General features: G+C 43.9%; 1 protein-coding gene across 5 annotated transcripts in view; it reads left to right on the forward strand.

The window, feature by feature from the left end:
* The window catches only part of TPK1 (thiamin pyrophosphokinase 1), a 480,210-nt gene that overhangs the window by 119,510 nt on the left and 342,385 nt on the right, over nt 1–18,315 (forward strand). The window lies entirely within an intron of this gene.

The following is an 18,315-nucleotide window of genomic DNA, read 5'->3' on the forward strand; positions in this document are numbered from 1 at the left end:
GGAGGTGTTAGTACCGTTATACAAGGCACTGGTGAGACCTCACCTGGAATACTGTGTACAGTTCTGGTCTCCCATGTTTAAGAAGGATGAAGTCAAACTGGAACAGGTACAGAGAAGGGCTACTAGGATGATCCGAGGAATGGAAAATTTGTCATATGAAAGGAGACTCAAGGAGCTTGGCTTGTTTAGCCTAACCAAAAGAAGGTTGAGGGGAGATATGATTGCTCTCTATAAGTATATCAGAGGGATAAATGCCGGAGAAGGAGAGGAATTATTTAAGTTTAGTACCAATGTGGACACAAGAACAAATGGATATAAACTGGTCATCGGGAAGTTTAGACTAGAAATTAGACGAAGGTTTCTAACCATCAGAGGAGTGAAGTTTTGGAATAGCCTTCCAAGGGAAGCATTGGGGGAAAATGACCTATCTGGCTTTAAGATTAAACTCGATAAGTTTATGGAGGAGCTGGTATGATGGGATAACATGATTTTGGCAATTAATTGATCTTTAACTATTCATGGTAAATAGGCCCAATGGCCTGTGATGGGATGTTAAGATGGGGTGGGATCTGAGTTACTACAGACAATTCTTTTCTGGGTATTTGGCTGGTGAATCTTGCCCATATGCTTGGGGTTCAGCTGATCGCCATATTTGGGGTTGGGAAGGAATATTCCTCCAGGGCAGATTTGGAAGAGGCCCTGGAGGTTTTTCACCTTCCTCTGTAGCATGGGGCACAGGTCACTTGGTGGAGGATTCTCTGCTCCTTGAAGTCTTTAAACCACGATTTGAGGACTTCAATAGCTCAGACATAGGTAAGAGGTTTTTCGCAGGAGTGGGTGGGTGAGATTCTGTGGCCTGCGTTGTGCAGGAGGTCAGACTAGATGATCATAGTGATCCCTTCTGACCTTAATATCTATGTATCTATGTACTTCTCTTCCAGTTGTGTTGCTCATGTCCATTCCACGACCCGCCCTCCTTCCCCACTGTTGGAGTTTCCGGCAAGAAGGAACTGAGGGGGTGGGGGGCCGGTGCCACCCAATATGCCGCAGCATACGCGCACCACTCCAGGGGGCACCACAGCCAGACCTCTGCAGATACTGCTGAGGGAAAAATGTCTGGCACCCATGCATGTGGTGTACACACACACCTAAGTTGAATGAACATGAGCAACACATCTCGAAAAATAACAGTTACAAAAAAAGGTAACTGTCTACGGTGGAAACTCTGTTGAGATGGTCCCCAATTACCAGTTGTGGTAAGTTTTTATAATTTGGACACTTATCCATTTAGAAACACCCTGAAAACACCAAACTGTTTTCATATCATTTAAAAACAAAATAGTCAACAGCTATGCATACTTTTGCTACTTACATGAGCTGGATTTACACGAGTGACATAGAGAGGAAAGACTGTGTGGCCAGTTCCCTGAGTCACCAAAGTACCTGTTTCTTATCTCTCTAAAAATTACTTAGTTTTTGTTTTTTGTTTTTGTTTTTTGGGGTGGGGAGAAGAGTAGGGAGAGCAAATGTTCCTGATTGTATCTGTAAAACTAAAACCAAAAAAGCATTGCTCAGATATGAAACAAAAGAGCAAGCAAACAACCAGAAACAGTAGCTGCAGAGAAGCTGGCTGGTATTTCAGTGGGACTGAGAGTCTAAATGATAAATGAGTACTAACAATGACAGTAATTTAAATTACAGGAGAATCCTGGTCATCCAAACTGCTGCTTGGGTGAGGCTAAATATGTTTGCGTAATTGGGAGTTCAGATAATGGAAATCAATAGAACAGAGAAATAGGTTGGCAGCTTGTTCGAAAGGGAGACGGGTGCTTGGATAAACAGGCTTCTAGAATAATTTACAGAAAACAGTGCAGAACTAGTCCTGAGGGGCCTCGTGACCCTGAGAGAGAAAGAAGAAAAGGGTTTTTGTTTGGTTATTTTTTTAATAAATTGGTGTTATCAATTTTGAATTTTAACCAATAGTGAACCACTTGCTCCCTGACAACTGTGGACTTGGTTCAGAGGTGGAAGGGAGAAAAGGTGTTGAGATCGTGGTTTTCTGACACACAAGTAAGATCTTTTTTTAAATAGACATTTGTGGGAAGTCCTTTATGAACCACCTGGATCCTGATTTTTCCAACCAAAGGGTCATTCTTGTTTCCTCCTTTTATCTGTAGCAGTATGTAGCCGTTTGGGCCTATATCTTCAAAGGTGTTCAGGTTCCTAACTTTCATTGAAATCAGTGGAAGTTAGGAGTCAGAATACTTCTGAGGATCTGGGCTTTGGAGCAGAGGTGACACGAGTTGTTTTTGACATGGAAAATCAATGGGAATTGGGTCATGTCACAAGATGAGCTGGCCCTTTTTGAGAGGGGTTGTTTGGCTCAGCCCACCTCCCAAGGTGAAGGGAATAAGTCTGTGGGTCAAAGCTGTGACTCAGAAACAGGCTGCCTGCGTTTGGGAGCAGAGAAGGGTACGGAAAGGTTCTTCTTAATTCCTAGGCAGGTGGCCTAGGGAGTACAATTCTGAAAGGAGCAGTTCAGAAAGGCATGAAGCCAGCTTGATTTAGCAGAGGAAGAAGAAAGACTCACCCTTAACTCCCAAGCGGAAAGCCTGGGAAGTGAGACTGACAAGAGGCTGGGTAGGGCTCCTGCTGGAGACCTTGAGTCAGGGGAAAGGCCCCAATTTAAATGTTTATCTGTGTTTGTCAAGGTTCCATTCTGCATTAAAATTGCTCCCACACCACGCTCAGATGCATCTGTGGTTACTAGGAACGGTTTGTCAAAGTCTGGGGCCCTTAGCACAGGGTCAGACATGAGTGTCGCTTTAAGCTGGTTAAAGGCCTTCTGACACTCTTCGGTCCACTGAACGGCATTTGGCTGTTTCTTTTTGGTTAGGTCTGTCAGTGGGGCGGCGATTTGGCTGTATTGCAGTACAAATCGCCTGTAATATCCTAGCTTCTTAACCCTTTACAGGTGAAAGGGTTTTTCTTCTGGCCAGGAGGGATTTTAAAGGTGTTTACCCTTCCCTTTATATTTATGACAGTGTTATATGGAGAAATAGAACTCAACCCTGAAGAAAATGGTCTGAAATGCTGTTGAATGTAGCTTTTAATGGACTGGCTAGTATATTGGCCCACGAACCTACAGGTACTTAATTGCCCTTTCCCCACTGGCTCCACTCTCCATGATTATGTAACCTCCTTTCCCCCCCTCCCCAAAGTGAACATTACAAAGAGACTGTGTGTTACAGTATATACTTCTATACTGAGTAAAGTATAAGATATACATTTGTCATTACAGTGTATATAAAGAGAGAGCTCCCAAGGCGCCTGCTTTTTGGACATCTACAGAAAACTCAAACATTGCTAAAAATAAACCCAGAAAAATGAAATTAGTAAACCCTGAAAAACAAATGCCCAACATAAGCTCTTCACTAGCGTTTCATCTGAGATGCATGTCAGTATGTTTATATACCCTGCTGGTTGGCCCTCTGAAGTGCTCCTTCTAGTGAATTAAAGATACTTGAATTACCTGAGGAGCCTTCGGAAGTTAGCCACCTAATTCCCAGAGGATTATTTTTAAAATCCAGCCCAAATCAGTAAATAACATACATAGAACAGTAAAAATGCAAACAATTCTCAATTCATAATATTCATTCTGCATTCATTCTAAACTTGTCAAGTTAGAAAATTTTCTTTAAATATGTAATTTCAACATTATTTATTAAAACCACAAGAAAGTGGGTAAATATTGAACATCATTCACACTTGAAGCTAGAATTCTTTGCTACCTTCTGTTACATTTGCCAGCTTTCCTTGACACGTTACAAATAGTAATCTATACATATTATTTATCTTTTGCTAAACTGCTACTTAATGCCAAAGATAATACACCTGGTGAAAAGCCAATACATTGAAAACATTAGTCTGATATAGGACTTATTAATAAAGAACTAAAGGAGGGTAATATAATTAATGCTAATTGTAGGCGTGTGGCCTTCTGTGAGGCATTCCCCTGTGGTAGCCCTGCAGGTTGTCCTTTCACCTTATTTTCCATCCAGGGTCCCCAGTAACTCCATATGAGCTGATATTCAAGGCTATTAACATAATTTATTCACAAAACCGTAATGTAAAAGTCCATAACCTAAAGTCCCAAACAGAGTTCACATCACCCCCTTGCAAGTGGTCTTAAAACCTGGCTTCATTCTCACCATCCTGGTGTCTTCTGCCTCACCTGGACTCTGTCAGTTCTCCTCTGTCCCTCTGCCAAGACAGCCAACCTAGCTCTTCCTTCTAGGTGCAACCCCACTTTTTCCAGCAGGAGCTGCCACAGCCTCTTGGATGGGAATCTCACCTGGTTCCTCCAGGGCCCAGGTCTCTGGAGAGGAGATATCAGGGCATAAAGTCCCTCTCCTGCTTTCCCTTCCTTCAGCCGTCTATGGCCTTTGCTTCCGGCTCTCCAGCTTAGAGCCAGCAAGCACCTCGTCCTGCTGCTGCTCCTGCCTTCAGCCCTCTCCAGATGTGGCTCTCTAGGTTGTGGATGCCAACCAGCAAATTCCTCTTCCTGCTCTCCTGCCATCGCCCGTTCCCAGGAACCGCTCTTTGGCATCTATCATCTCCTTCCCCTCTTGTGTCTGACTCCTGACTTACTCAGTCTGCTCTAACACCCTGGTGTCATAGCCCCCAGATTCTGCCCTGCCCCCTTTTAGTTGGCCCAACTGGGAGCCCCTCTCCTGGAACAGGAGAGCTGAGCCCAATTTCATTTCATGGGCCAGCAACCCTGTTATACCAATCCACATGGGTTTATGGAAAATAAATCTTGTCATATTAACTTGATATCTTTTGTGATGAGATTACAAGTTTGGTTGATAAAGGTATTAGTGTTGATATTATAGACTTCTGGAGGGCATTTGACTTGATACTGCATGACGTTTTGATTAAAAAACGAGACAGATATCAAATTAACATGGCACACAGTAAGTGGATTAACAACAGGCTAACTGATTGGTGTCAAAATGTAATTGTAAATTGGGAATGATCATCAAACAGCTGTTTCTAGTGGGGTCCTGGAGGGCTTAGTTCTTGGCCCTGGACAATTTAACATTTTTGTCAATGACCTGGAAGAAAACATAAAATAATCACTGATAAAATTTGCAGGTGACACAAAAATTGCGGGGTGGCAAATAACGAAGATGGAAGGTCATTAATGCAGAGCCATCTGGATCTCTTGGGCACAAGCAAACAATTTTAAATTGTTTTAATACAGTGAAATGTAGATGAATAAACCTAGGAGCAAAGAATGTAGGCTATGCTTACAGGTCGGGGGACTCTGAACTGGGAAGCAATGACTGAAAAAGATGCGGGGGTCGTGGTGCATAATCAGGTGAACGTGAGCTCCCAGTGTGACACTGAAGCTGAAAGAGCTAATGCAGTCCTTGGATGCATGAACCGAGGAATCTTGAATAGGAGTCAGAGAGGTTATTTTACCTCTGTATTTGGCACTGGTGCAATTGCTGGTGGAATACTATGTCTGGTTCTGTTGTCCACAATTCAGGAAGGATGTTGATAAATTGGAGATGGTTCAGAGAAGAATTGCAAGAATGATTAAAGGATTAGAAAGCATGCCTTTAAAGTGATATACACAGTCTATTTAGTTTAACAAAGAAATGGTTAAGGGGAGACTTGGGTACAGTCTAGAAGTACCATCCAATGGCTGGAAGTTGAAGCTAGACAAAATCAGACTGGAAATAAGACGTACATTTTTAATGGTGAGAGTAATTAACCAGGAACAATCTACCAAGGGTCTCCATCACTGACAATTTTAAATTAAGTTTGGATGTTTTTATTAAAGATATGCTCTAGGAATTATTTGAGAGAAGTTCTATGGCTTGCGTTATATAGGCAGCCAGACTAGATGATCACAATGGTCCCTTCTGACCTTGGAATCTATGACTATGATTAATCAGATCACAGAGGGGTTGCAATCTAGGACACGTTAAAAAAACACCTGAAAAATAGAGTCTTCTTCTGTACACAGTGGGTAGGACGTAGACCCCTCATGAATCAGGTGGTTCTGAAACACATTTATGGCAGTAAGAGTCCTCTGGTGAAGAGCACCTGATTCCTTTTGAGTAATAAGTTTACATGCAGGCCTGCATATGTGATGTGCCATCACTGTTCCCTCCCAGACAGCACTAGCAACATTATTGAACCTCTGAACATGGCACAGTTTTACAACTTTGTACAGTTTTCTTATGACTTATTGTACCAATAAATCCATAAAGTTAACAGAAAACAAGCATTACTAGCTTTCTATAAGCGTTTTGAATGTTCTGAGACTTTTTTGAAGGTTAGAAAGTAGCTCAGGCTTTTGCAGTTACCATGGAGTCTTGCAGAAGCACTTTCCAATAACCTTGTTCAAAAATCTCAAAACATTTAAAACAGTTATAGAAAGCCAGGAATGCACGACTATCAGTCCCATGACTGCAGGCCCTCAAAAGTTCAAAAACCTTAAGTCAGGCCCCCCAAAATCTTGACTTTTTGTTAAAGATTATGTTGTGGATTTTCGTTTGTTGGTTTTTGAACTCCCCCTGCCCACCTTCAGCTTGAGTGTGGCAGTTAGCGTTGCCAACTTTCCCAATTTATTGAGTACAGTGATTTTTGTCTCCCGCCTGGCAGGAGCTCTTTCTGGCTGGCTGAAGGCGTGTAGAGCTTCCAGCTTCTCCTCAAGCCCCAGCATTCTAATTAATTCTGTATTCCTCCATATTCAGTCATGCTCACCCAGCTCTACATCTGCCCATCCGTCAACCTAGCAATTTGTTATGCACCCGCCCATCAGCCCCTTGCTCCCCAAAGCACTTCTGCAGCACCAAGCATTCTTCACCCCTCTCTCCCAGGTAGGGTTGCTAGGTGTCCAGTTTTCAACTGGAATGTCCGGTTGAAAAGGGACCCTGGTGGCTCCTTAAAAGTCCAGTCAGCAGAGCAATGGGGCTAAGCCAGGCTCCCCAACCCCCTGCCCCAGCCCTGATCCCCCTCCTGCCCTCCGAACCCCTCGGTCCCAGCCCGGAGCACCCTCCTACACCCCAAAGTCCTCATCCGCAGCCCCACCCCAGAGCCTGCATCTGCAGCTGGAGCCCTCACACCCCCCCACATCTCAACCTTCTGCCTAGCCCAGACCCCACTCCTGCACTCCTCAGCCCCGGTCCGGATCCCTCTCCTGCACCGCAAATCCCTCATCCCCAACCCCACACCAGAGCCCGAACCCCCAGCTGGAGCCCTCACCTCCCCCACATCCCAACCCTCTGCCCCAGCCTGGAGCCCCCTCCCACACCCTGAACCCCTTATTTCTGGCCCCACCCCACAACTCTACTCCCAGGCCTGTGGGGCAGGGGAAGCTGCAGTAGGGTCTTCCTCTTCTTCTCCACAGGTATGGAGAGGGGCAGCTCCAGAGGATTTTCACCCTCCTCTGCCCCTTCTTAGGTCTCAGGAGAGCAGCTCCAGTGCTGCTCTTTATTCCCCTTCCCAGGAAGAGTGGGGAGGTGCTGACCCGATTATTAATGGAGGGGTGCGGAGAGAAAAGTGCCATCGAGACCTGCTGGGGTCTCTGCTCCTTCCCTCCCTCCTCCTGTGAGCATAGTGTTAGCTGATCCCTCTCCCCCACTCCTCATCACAAACTCTTCTTGGCTCCTCATAGGCAGAGGTAATCCTTCTTTCTTTCTGCTGAGTCTCAGTTTTGATTATCTTAATCATTTCCCCACAGATAACACTCAGTATTTTAGAACCATTTTGACTTAAACACGAACTCCCCAGCAAACCTGGTGAGGAAACGTTTCTACGGATATTTCATTGAATTCAACTGGATTCCTCACCTACTTAAAATTAAACACGTTCTTACATGATTTGGTAGCTCAAGCCCTCTACCCTCCTACCCTAGTTAATCTGAGCAGACAAGACTTTCTCAGAAACATTGACTGTCTAGTAAGTCCTGTACATTGTGTTCATGAGCAACGAGCATTTTGGTTCTCACCATAGACTGACAAACTGGTTCACAGTCTGGAATTGAAAGGGAAGTGCTATTAAAGCAAATGATCTGTTTTTTTAAGAGAGGCTCCATAGAGAGAGAGAGAGGGGCTAATACTTCCCCAAGAGAGGACAACCTTCCCAATCTTTGTGTATATTAAAAAAGGGAATTCAAACCACCTTTCGCTTTAATTACTCTATATACATTGCTGTATGTAAATTTATACAGGAAACAAAACTGGGCCCAACCCCAAAAGCACAAATCATTTTAAATAGATGTTTATAATCCATTCGATCAAATGCCTTTTCCCAGTCAAGAGAAATCCATCCCCAAATAGACACAAAACTATTTAGAAATTTAAATTATGTTTTAAAAAATAAATGTTTTCCAAAAATAGATCTGCTGGGGTAGGAAAGTATGTATGTACAGCCAAGACATAAAATGTGTTGGTCCTTTTTCCAACATTGCAATGTAAAACCTTAACTATGACCTCATATTTTCCCCTCTACCACATGACTGATCACACATGACCAGTGTGCGTGTGGCCATGCAGACTACATTTTTATGTTACTGAGGTTCTAGTCAAGACTGCATTATCGTGCAGACTAAATTATTGTGTTGTGTGCAGTGTGTTTCTTTGTGTAGGAGGTGGAAGGGAACGCACTGTGCAGGGCAGAGACTGCCAGTGTTTAATGTCATGTGTAATGTGGTGCTTCACGTGTGTGCATAAGAGGTGTTTTGTAACTTGGCTTCTAATAACATATGTGAGCAGGTTTTACCCTTAGCAGTTCTTTAATAAAAAATTATTTGTTGGAATTGGAATTTAAGCATTCATTTGGCATTATTTTAAGAATCTGAGCATTTGTTGGAACTGGTATTAAGCATTTGAAATTGCTTTCATTATTTTAAGAGTTGCCTCACTAAATCCTCAACCTGGCCTCACTGTCTCCAACCTTCAATGTTACTGAATACACTTCTTAAGATGAAGAAAACAAACTATAGTACACTGTCTTATTTCTACTGTTGTTATCGTAGGTAAGTTGTGTTTGATTTTATTTGTGTGAATTCACACTTAACATACACCCAGGAACTTGCATGATTTATTGACAGATGCTTGATTGGATTTACTCGTGGCTTCAAGAAGTTTGTTGTCACAGGAATGCTTCATTTCTCCTGGTCCAGAGAAAGACCTTGCAATAAAGTATTTAAAAAGCTGTTGTTTTTAGTAAGACCTACGGAAGAGCACTGTATTGTTTTCTCCCTACTTTCTCTGCTACATCAATTAACTACCAAACTCTGTTCTCAAATGTCTGGTGCACGTTTCCACTGATTTCATTGATGAAGTAAACAAAGTAGAGCCATGAAGGCTGGTGCTCCTTTAAAAAGATGGGAGAAAAATCAATGTGTGTTAAGTGCAAAAGGACAAGCTTGTGGTAGGTGAAAGAAACTATATTTTCAAACTACTAAAAAAGTCAATACCAATTGTGCGAAGGTAGAAAATAAAACCTTTGTTTTAAAAGTGAACTTTCAAATTGTCTTGACTACTAGCAGAAGAAAGCACTGAACAACCATGTTCTTTTTTTAAAAGAGAGAAAGAAAAGACTTGTAATTCAGCATTATTATGAGAAACTTCCTTTGTAAAACCTCTCTAATCTAAAAGAACACTTGCACATCTTATGCATAATACTTAATCAGTCTTTTTGATGTGTGTACACTGATTTTTGTTCTGGTTCACTGATCTCATTAGTGCTTATTGACAATAAATAAAATCCATGGCTGAGGATCATAAAGGAAGCTTGTATAAAATAATATAAATGTGCGCAATAACGAAGAAAAAAATTGTTTTTGAACACCCAGGATTGCCTTGTTACTGCATATTATAGATTACATTAATGTTTTATTCTATACATATTTGTCATATTTCCCACTGTATTGACTGTTTTTTAACAGAAGAAAGCCATATAGTTTAGAAGAAAATAAACATCCTACATATTGTGATTTACTATTACGCGGTGGAAATCCATGGAGCTATACCGATCTATACCAGGTGAGGATCTCACCTTAGTAATTGTTTTGTTGCTGTTCGTCCCAACTCCTGAATGTTCAACCCTTGTGTATATCTAGCATAACATGGTTGCTGTGCTGTTGATTATATTTCACGTATAATTTTTCTGTAACAGATACATTCCCAACTATATTGATTTAAATGACCATACAACATTATAGTATTTTTAGTGGTTCCCCATGATGTTTTTGTATTGTAAGGGTTCTGTTCCCTCCCAGGAATTTACATCATAAACTAAAAGGAATACATGGCACAGAACTGAATGGCTAGTATGCAAAATACTGGAATGTCCATTCAGGAATTAATAAATCATAGTCTGCATGTCCAGGACATACAGAGATTGGATTGCAGACAACTGGCTATCTACTGAAAAGCCATAAACACATCTCTCCCTTCCTCCCACAACCGTCCAGCAGCGATTTCTTTGGGGCATCAGTATAAAACTGACTAGGAAATACAGATTCCACAAATTACAATAATACTGTATCCTGTATACTTTAGGTGGTTTTCAGAGGTGTGTACTCAAAGAAGCTGAATATATCAGCAGTGCATTTAGGATTTGTATATAACACCTATTAAAGCTCATGGGAATTATCTAGATTAATCTCCAGTGTATCAATTGATTGATCAAACTGTAGAGTATAGTAATCTCTTATATCTTCTGATTATCAAAGAATCATAGAAATGCATGGCTGGAAAGGACCTTAAGAGGTCATCTAATCAAGCCCCTTGCACTGAGGCTGGAACAGGTATACCTAGATCCAGTATTTCTTTTTCAAGTGCTTGCTCATGTCGATTCCATTCTAGGTGTGCGCACGCCCATGTGCGCGGTCATCAAAGACTTTTGCCTTAGTGGTATCCATAGGGCCGGCTGTGGTGCCCCCTTGAGTGCTCTGCTCATGCATCGTTATATCAGGTGCCGCCGGCCCTACGCCCTCTCATTTCCTTCTTACCACCTGTGGTGGTTAGTCAAATCACCTTTCCTTGCATAGCAAGGGCTAGAGGTTTTGTCTCTTCTGACTTCAAGCCTTAGGGATTTAAGCACTGTGTGGACTGTAACAGGTCTATGCCTGTAGGCGACCTCCATAGCAGCGGCCTCAAGTGCTTGGGGGAATCGCATGTGAAACACAAATGTCGTATTTGTAAAAATTTTCAAGCCAGGACTCAGAAAGAGTGGGATATTTGTTTGCAGGCTCTCCTCAAGGAGGCTGCCCTTCATCCAGCTTCCGACCCAACCCGTCAAGACTCACCTAATACCTCGGCCTCAGTGCAAAACCAAAGAAGTATGGCTCCCCAGTACTGGCCAAGAGAGGCCATGGGGCAAAGGACCCTGTTTGGGCTGCCCTGCCACTCCGGAGCCACGTAGACATGCCTCCCCGATCGGGGCCCTTATCCCCTTAAAGGATCCACCACCGACTCCCGGGAGCGGTAGGGGACACAAACTTCTGGAGATATCAACACCTTCCCAAGCTCCCCTGGCGCTGAGAGAGCAGATGCCTCTGCCCGTGCCGCCAGCACTACATGTGCCGCAGGAAGCAGCAAAGGCTCCCTATGAGGTCAGCCACTAAGTCAGCCACTAAGACCCCTCAGGGGGCAGTGGAGCACTGCCGATCCCCTGAGACAAGGCAGCGCTCTCCATCTCCACGCCGCAGATCTCTGGTGTTGCAGCCCAGATCCTCTGAGGCTCGCCCTTGGTCACCAGCACCTGGTCCACGCCATCTCGACGCGGATTGCCTAGTGGGAGGTGCTGGTCTTCGTTATACCAGCACCATTCGCCCTCCCACCGGTCGTCCTCTTGCAGCAGTCGGTCGTCTGCCCTGTGGGTTAAAGGACACTTGGGCTACCCTTTGCTCGCTGGGCATGCATATGGCGCAATCTGCATGGAAGCAGTTTTGGCTGTCCCGCCGCCAAGGCCTTGGCAGCCTCATCAGGGGTCTGCAAGGAGAAGGGATAGAGACACGAGTTTTAGTTGTTGCCGCCTTTCCTCCTCCTGCTCGCCCACACAGCCCGGCCCGGCAAAGCATCCTGGGGGCCAGAAGCACTCATTTTGAAGGTGTACTCACGAGTGACACCCAAGTCAATTCCCTGGATCCACCTTGTTCTTTCCTCGACCATCTTCATTCCTACTGTTCGGCCTGGTCACAGGTCACCTTGGACCGCTGGGTGTTGGACATAGTATCTCAGGGCTATACCCTGCAATTTTCGGCCGCCTCACCCTCCCATCCCTCTTCAGGGTCCTTCTCATGAGCAAATCCTCATCCAAGAGGTTGAGAACCTCCTTCACCTTGGCGGGGTGGTGAAGATCCTTCGGGACATGAATGGAAAAAGGTTCTATTCACACTACTTCCTAATCCCAAAAGCAAAAGGGGGCCTCAGATCCATTCTGGATCTGCGGTGCCTCAACAAGTCTCTCAGAAAGTTGAAGTTTCACATGGTCTACCTGGTCTCCAACATCCCCTCCCTGGATCTGGGAGACTGGTATACCATCCTTGACTTGAAGGATGCTTACTTCCATATTCCAAGGTCACAGACGTTTCCTCCGTTTCATAGTGGGTGGACGTCATTTTCAATTCACAGCACTGCCCTTTGGCCTCTCATCGGCCTCGAGGGTATTCACAAAATGTATGGCGCCAGTGGCTGCTTACCTGAGACATCCAGGTCTTCCCATATCTCGACAACTGACTTATCAAGGGCAGATCTCAGGAGCAAGTGCAGAGGAGTCTCGATCTGGTGTGTTCCACCTGTCGCGACTTGGGCCTGTTAATAAATAAGAAAAAATCCACCTTAACGCCTGTCCAGTGAATAGAATTCACTGGGGCGAGTCTCAACTCCATGCGAGCCAGAGCCTTTCTTCCGGAAGTGCGTTTTCAGGCCATGTTGGACCTGATCTCCCAGATAAAGAACCACCCACTTACCATGGCTCACACCTTCCTTCGGTTGTTGGGCCAAATGGCCATGTGTACATATATGATCAGCTGTGCGTGGCTCTATCTCTGGCTTCTGCAAGTGTGGCTGGCATTGGTCTAAATCCCCAACAGGCACGACCTAGACTGGGTAGTGAGGGTCCGGACCACATCAGGTCGTCCCTCGATTGGTGGTTGGATTCCGGGCTGGTGTTGGAGAGAGTCCCCTTCGTGATCCCGTCTTTGTTGCTGACCCTGGTCTCCAGTGCTTCAGACCTTGGCTGGGGAGCCCACCTGGGTAAGCTAAGCACCCAGGGCTGCTGGTTATGGAAAGATCTAGCCCTCCACATCAATGTCAGAGAGCTCAGAACAGTTTCCCTGGCCTGCCAGGCTTTCTTTCCCCACCTGAAGGGCAATATGGTGCAGATCCTGATGGACAATACCGCCGTGATGTATTACTTGTTTTTGTTTATTCCAAAACCCAGTTTGTGCATTTTAGATCGGGGTGGGGGTGGGGGTGGGGGTGAGGGGAAAGCTGTGCATATCTCCCTCCCACATTGAGAGAGAAGGCGATTTTTATGAGCTTGGGTGGTACAGATCTCTCTATACAGCACAAGACAACATTATTATGGGTTTACACCCCAAAGGAGGTGTGCATGTGAGTGCTGGGTAAATCCCCGAGTGGAATCCTCCCACACAGAGCTGATTTCAGTCTGTGTCTGCAGCTGGGTGTGTCCTTACCTGTGTGTGTGCCAGAGAAGGCTTGAGGGCCTGGCACAATAAGGACAGGGTGAGGAAGCCAAGGCTGGTGTAAAGGGCAGGCTCAGTGGGACACCAGGACATCAGGTGCCACCACGGACAGCAGGAGTCCAACCCGTCACAGAATCAACATGAGCAAGCACTCGAAGAAGAAAAATGGTTACCTACCTTTCGTAACTGTTCTTCGAGATGTGTTGCTCATGTCCATTCCATTACCTGCCCTCCTGCTCCTTTGTCAGAGCAGCCGTCAAGAAGGAACTGAAAGGGCATAGGGCTGGCGGTGCCTGATACGCCGACGCATGAGCGCGGCACTCAAGGGGGCACCAAAGCCGGCCCTACAGATACTGCTAAGGCAAAAATCTCCAACAACCATGCACGTAGGTGCACACACACCTAGAATGGAATGGACATGAACAACACATCTCGAAGGACAATGGTTACAAAAGGTAGGGAACTGTTTTTTATAGTTACAGAATTTTTCCTAATATCTCACCTGAATCTCCGTTGCTGCAGATTAAGCCCATTACTTCTTGTTGTACCTTCATGGTGAACAATTGATCACTGTCCTCCTGACAATAGCTCTTAACATATTTGAAGACCATTATCAGATTCCCCTTGAAGTCTTCTTTTCTCAGGACTAAAAGGTGCCCAGTTTTTTTTAACCTTTCTTCATAGGTCAGGTTTTCTAAACCTTTTATCATTTTTGTTGCTCTCCTTTGGAGAGCATAATACTCTTCCTAGAAATATCTTAATGGGCTTTTTTTTTTAAAGGCTGAATCAAGCTAGTTAAAAAGAGGTAATGATGAACAAATGAGTCTGTAAACTTAATAGAAACCTATCTAGTGACTCAGTAAGGCTAATCTGTGTAGGAAGCAAGTTTAATGGATGTGGGATAAAATAACTAGCTCCCAGATGTAGTATTAACTCAGCCAGTTCTGCAGACCTGCGGCAAATACAACTTAGAGTGAATGGGGGAAATTAAAGGGTTGATGCTTCCAACATGGCTAAGGGGGATCATGCAGATCCCTTTGGTAATGTGTGCCAAGGAATTGTGACCCCCTACACCTTGCAGGTACAGTGGGAGAAGCTCCAACTTCACTGTCTTTGTTGCCTTCCACAATAAAACTATGCAGCATGTTGTCTATTAATTAACTAAAAAAAAAAAAAAAAAAGCATTGCTCTTCTATGGCTGGCCCTGGTGAGTCTCAGCAAAGCAGTATATGGCTAAATAAATCATTCCAACCATGCAATAAAATAGGAATAAATACGGTAATATAAGGGATAATCAAATATGCTTAATCCTCCTAATTTGGGCCAAATACTAAATTTTAATTATAACAGTGTATAAACATGCACACAGTTGTACAGCGTAAAAAGAAAAAAAGCACAGCAAAACTAAGACCAAGTACTTATATCCAGGCCTAACACAGCTCTTTTCTCTTTATTATGGCCGAAGCACTAAAGACGTCTGTAGTCAAGGTTGTGTGAAAGTTTCCATTGCAGCCTCTTGTTGATGGCTTATAACTTGCTAAAACTTTCATCTTTTGAGATGAAATTTTCAAGGTTTGGTAATTGTATAATGATGATTTTAAAATTAAAAAATAACTGAACAAAAAGGTTCAGCTCTGTTGGAATACAAGGAGAGTGAAAAAATACATTTTTCTCATGATAATATAGCATTGATTCCTCTATCCCTCTCCCCACTAAAAAGCTCTGGCATTTAAATGGTTGAGGATAAGAAGTTTAAATTCAGTGGTGAGGAAAAAGGTCTTTGAGTGTTCCACACAAAACCTGGTTTTGTTTATAAAGAGCACTTTGTACATGCGCAGTTCACGTGCTATAAATTGTTAGTTTTACCAGTGTTCTAAATGAAAAGTGAGTTGCACATGGAAGCGTGGTTAACGTAGGTGTTCAGTGTGTGAGAGATGGGACTCTGTGGATGCTAAAGTGCTCAGAAAGCATAGATGCTAAAGGAGCCACAGATAGTGTTCAGGAAAGCAACTATGAGTATCAACCACTCTTGCAGAGCTCAGGAACAACATAGGAGTTTGGAAAATCTAGCTCTGAATGAGGCAGGGGTCCTTGTAGACGCTTGTCTATGTGGGATAACTGCTGATGTGGAGTACTTCTCCTAATATTTTTCTATCCCATACAGACTGTTACTGAAGGGGCCAAAAATGCATTAGGGATCTTGCTTTCTTCTTTGGATGTTTTTGAGAAGCTATCAGAACAGATGTATAAATCTGTCAAGGAAACAAGTAGAAAAAACCCGGTAGACAGCACTACAAGGGAAACTGATGCTCAAGCTGGCATCTGTCTCTAAGGCAGCCCTAAGGCACAAATAAACGTGTTCTTGAGGTGTCAGCTTCATTCCTTGCAGCAATAAGAGAGAGACAGAATTCACATTCTCTAGAACCTGGTCTTAACAAAAAAAATCTCCAGTCCAGGTCCAGGCTGAGTGATGAGATCAGGGCCACAGGTAGAGTAGGAGACCATCTAGAGCAAGGGAAAGATTGGGTATTAAAGGCTCTCTGTCCGTGGTGATCCTAGCAGAGTTGCATGTTGAAGAACATACTTTAAATGGCAGGAGCAGCAGGCTGGCTGCAGAAAGGAAGAACCTGGATTCTGTGTTCCTCCTCTTAGGGTGATGTCATGTTATGCTGGGTTGAAGAGAACGGGCGGCAGGAACAACATTTGCTGTGGTTGTTAGGCACCCATAGACTTCGTGCCATGAGGTGCCATCTACATTAAAATAGATTAGTTACATTAGCTCATTATTAGTTTATGGTTATATATAAATTAAAATGTAGTATTAATCATTGTAATCATTAGTGAACAGTAGCAGCTGAACTGTTAGTCAATGTTTTGCCTTGTTTATCTGGCTCTCTCTTAGTTGTCTTACATCATTTGATCCAGCATAAGTCTTTTTTAGGTGTCATGTAGTTTGTTTGACTGAAAGAAAAACGTGTTCACGGTATAAACTGCTGACTTGTCACAATAGGTAAGGAGACACTTCAAATGCTGCTGCTGGTTTTGGATGTAACAATGTGCATGGCATGTTGGAAGTTTTCAGGTTGCTTTTTTCCATTAGTGAACACCGTTAAACCACTATACCTGCTCTGCAGCTGGAATGTCAACTATATCCCTGTTTCTCTTCTGGGTTTGGAATTCTTGGGGTGGAGATGAGTAAAGCAAAGCAGAAAGGGGTTATGGGAGGGTTTGACTGTAAATCTCAGAAATATTTTCCAGGTTTGTTACTTAGTAGCCATTACTATATGAATCACTCTATTCATACTGGGCCAGGACAGAAGTTTGGTTGTGTAGTATCATGTGCTTCAGTTTTGAAGAACAGCTTAAAATTATCTACCCCTAGTCCCTCGAATTACTTCTCCATCTTGGGGTGCCAAATCTTCACTCCCTCTTCCCTTTGATCCTTCCTCAAAACACATCATCCATGAAGCCTATCTCTGTTAATCCATCGTCATTTTATTCACAAAAAGGAAGCAAAAAACCTGCTGCACTGTTATGGATTGGCTTCACCTTCTGGTCTTATGGCATTTTGCATGTCTGAATTACTGTCTATTGGGAAAAACGAAAAGGAGTACTTGTGGCACCTTAGAGACTAACCAATTTATTTGAGCATGAGCTTTCGTGAGCTACAGCTCACTTCATCGGATGCATATCGTGGAAACTGCAGTAGACATTATATACACACAGAGACCATGAAACAATACCCCCCCCCCACCCCACTGTCCTGCTGGTAATAGCTTATCTAAAGTGATCATCAAGTTGGGCCATTTCCAGCACAAATCCAGGTTTTCTCACCCTCCGCCCCCCCCCCCCACACAAACTCACTCTCCTGCTGGTAATAGCCCATCCAAAGTGACCACTCTCTTCACAATGTGTATGATAATCAAGGTGGGTCATTTCCAGCACAAATCCAGGTTTTCTCACTCCCTCACCCCCCTCCAAAACCCCCACACACAAACTCACTCTCCTGCTGGTAATAGCTTATCCAAAGTGACCACTCTCCCTACAATGTGCATGATAATCAAGGTGGGCCATTTCCAGCACAAATCCAGGTTTTCTCACCCCCTCACCCCCATACACACACAAACTCACTCTCCTGCTGGTAATAGCTTATCTAAAGTGATCATTAAGTTGGGCCATTTCCAGCACAAATCCAAATGTCTACTGCAGTTTCCACGGTATGCATCCGATGAAGTGAGCTGTAGCTCACGAAAGCTCATGCTCAAATAAATTGGTTAGTCTCTAAGGTGCCACAAGTACTCCTTTTCTTTTTGCAAAGACAGACTAACACGGCTGATACTCTGAAACCTGTCTATTGATAGTTCAGCCATATGTTCCTTGGGGCAGAAGAGTTGGTGCTCAGTGCTTGCTGAAAAGAAGGCCCGTCTGGTGTGTCAAATTTGGCCTCTACTATCACTAGTCAGTTCTGAAAATGTAGGCTCTTACCTCTGCTATGTTCTGTGCAGCACTGACCACGTGATTAATGCTCAACACTGAACTTTGGCCAGAGCGCTGTTTATGAAAATATTCTTCCTAGT

Source organism: Caretta caretta, chromosome 2, assembly GCF_965140235.1.
Source record: "Caretta caretta isolate rCarCar2 chromosome 2, rCarCar1.hap1, whole genome shotgun sequence".
Taxonomy (NCBI): Eukaryota; Metazoa; Chordata; order Testudines; family Cheloniidae; genus Caretta; species Caretta caretta.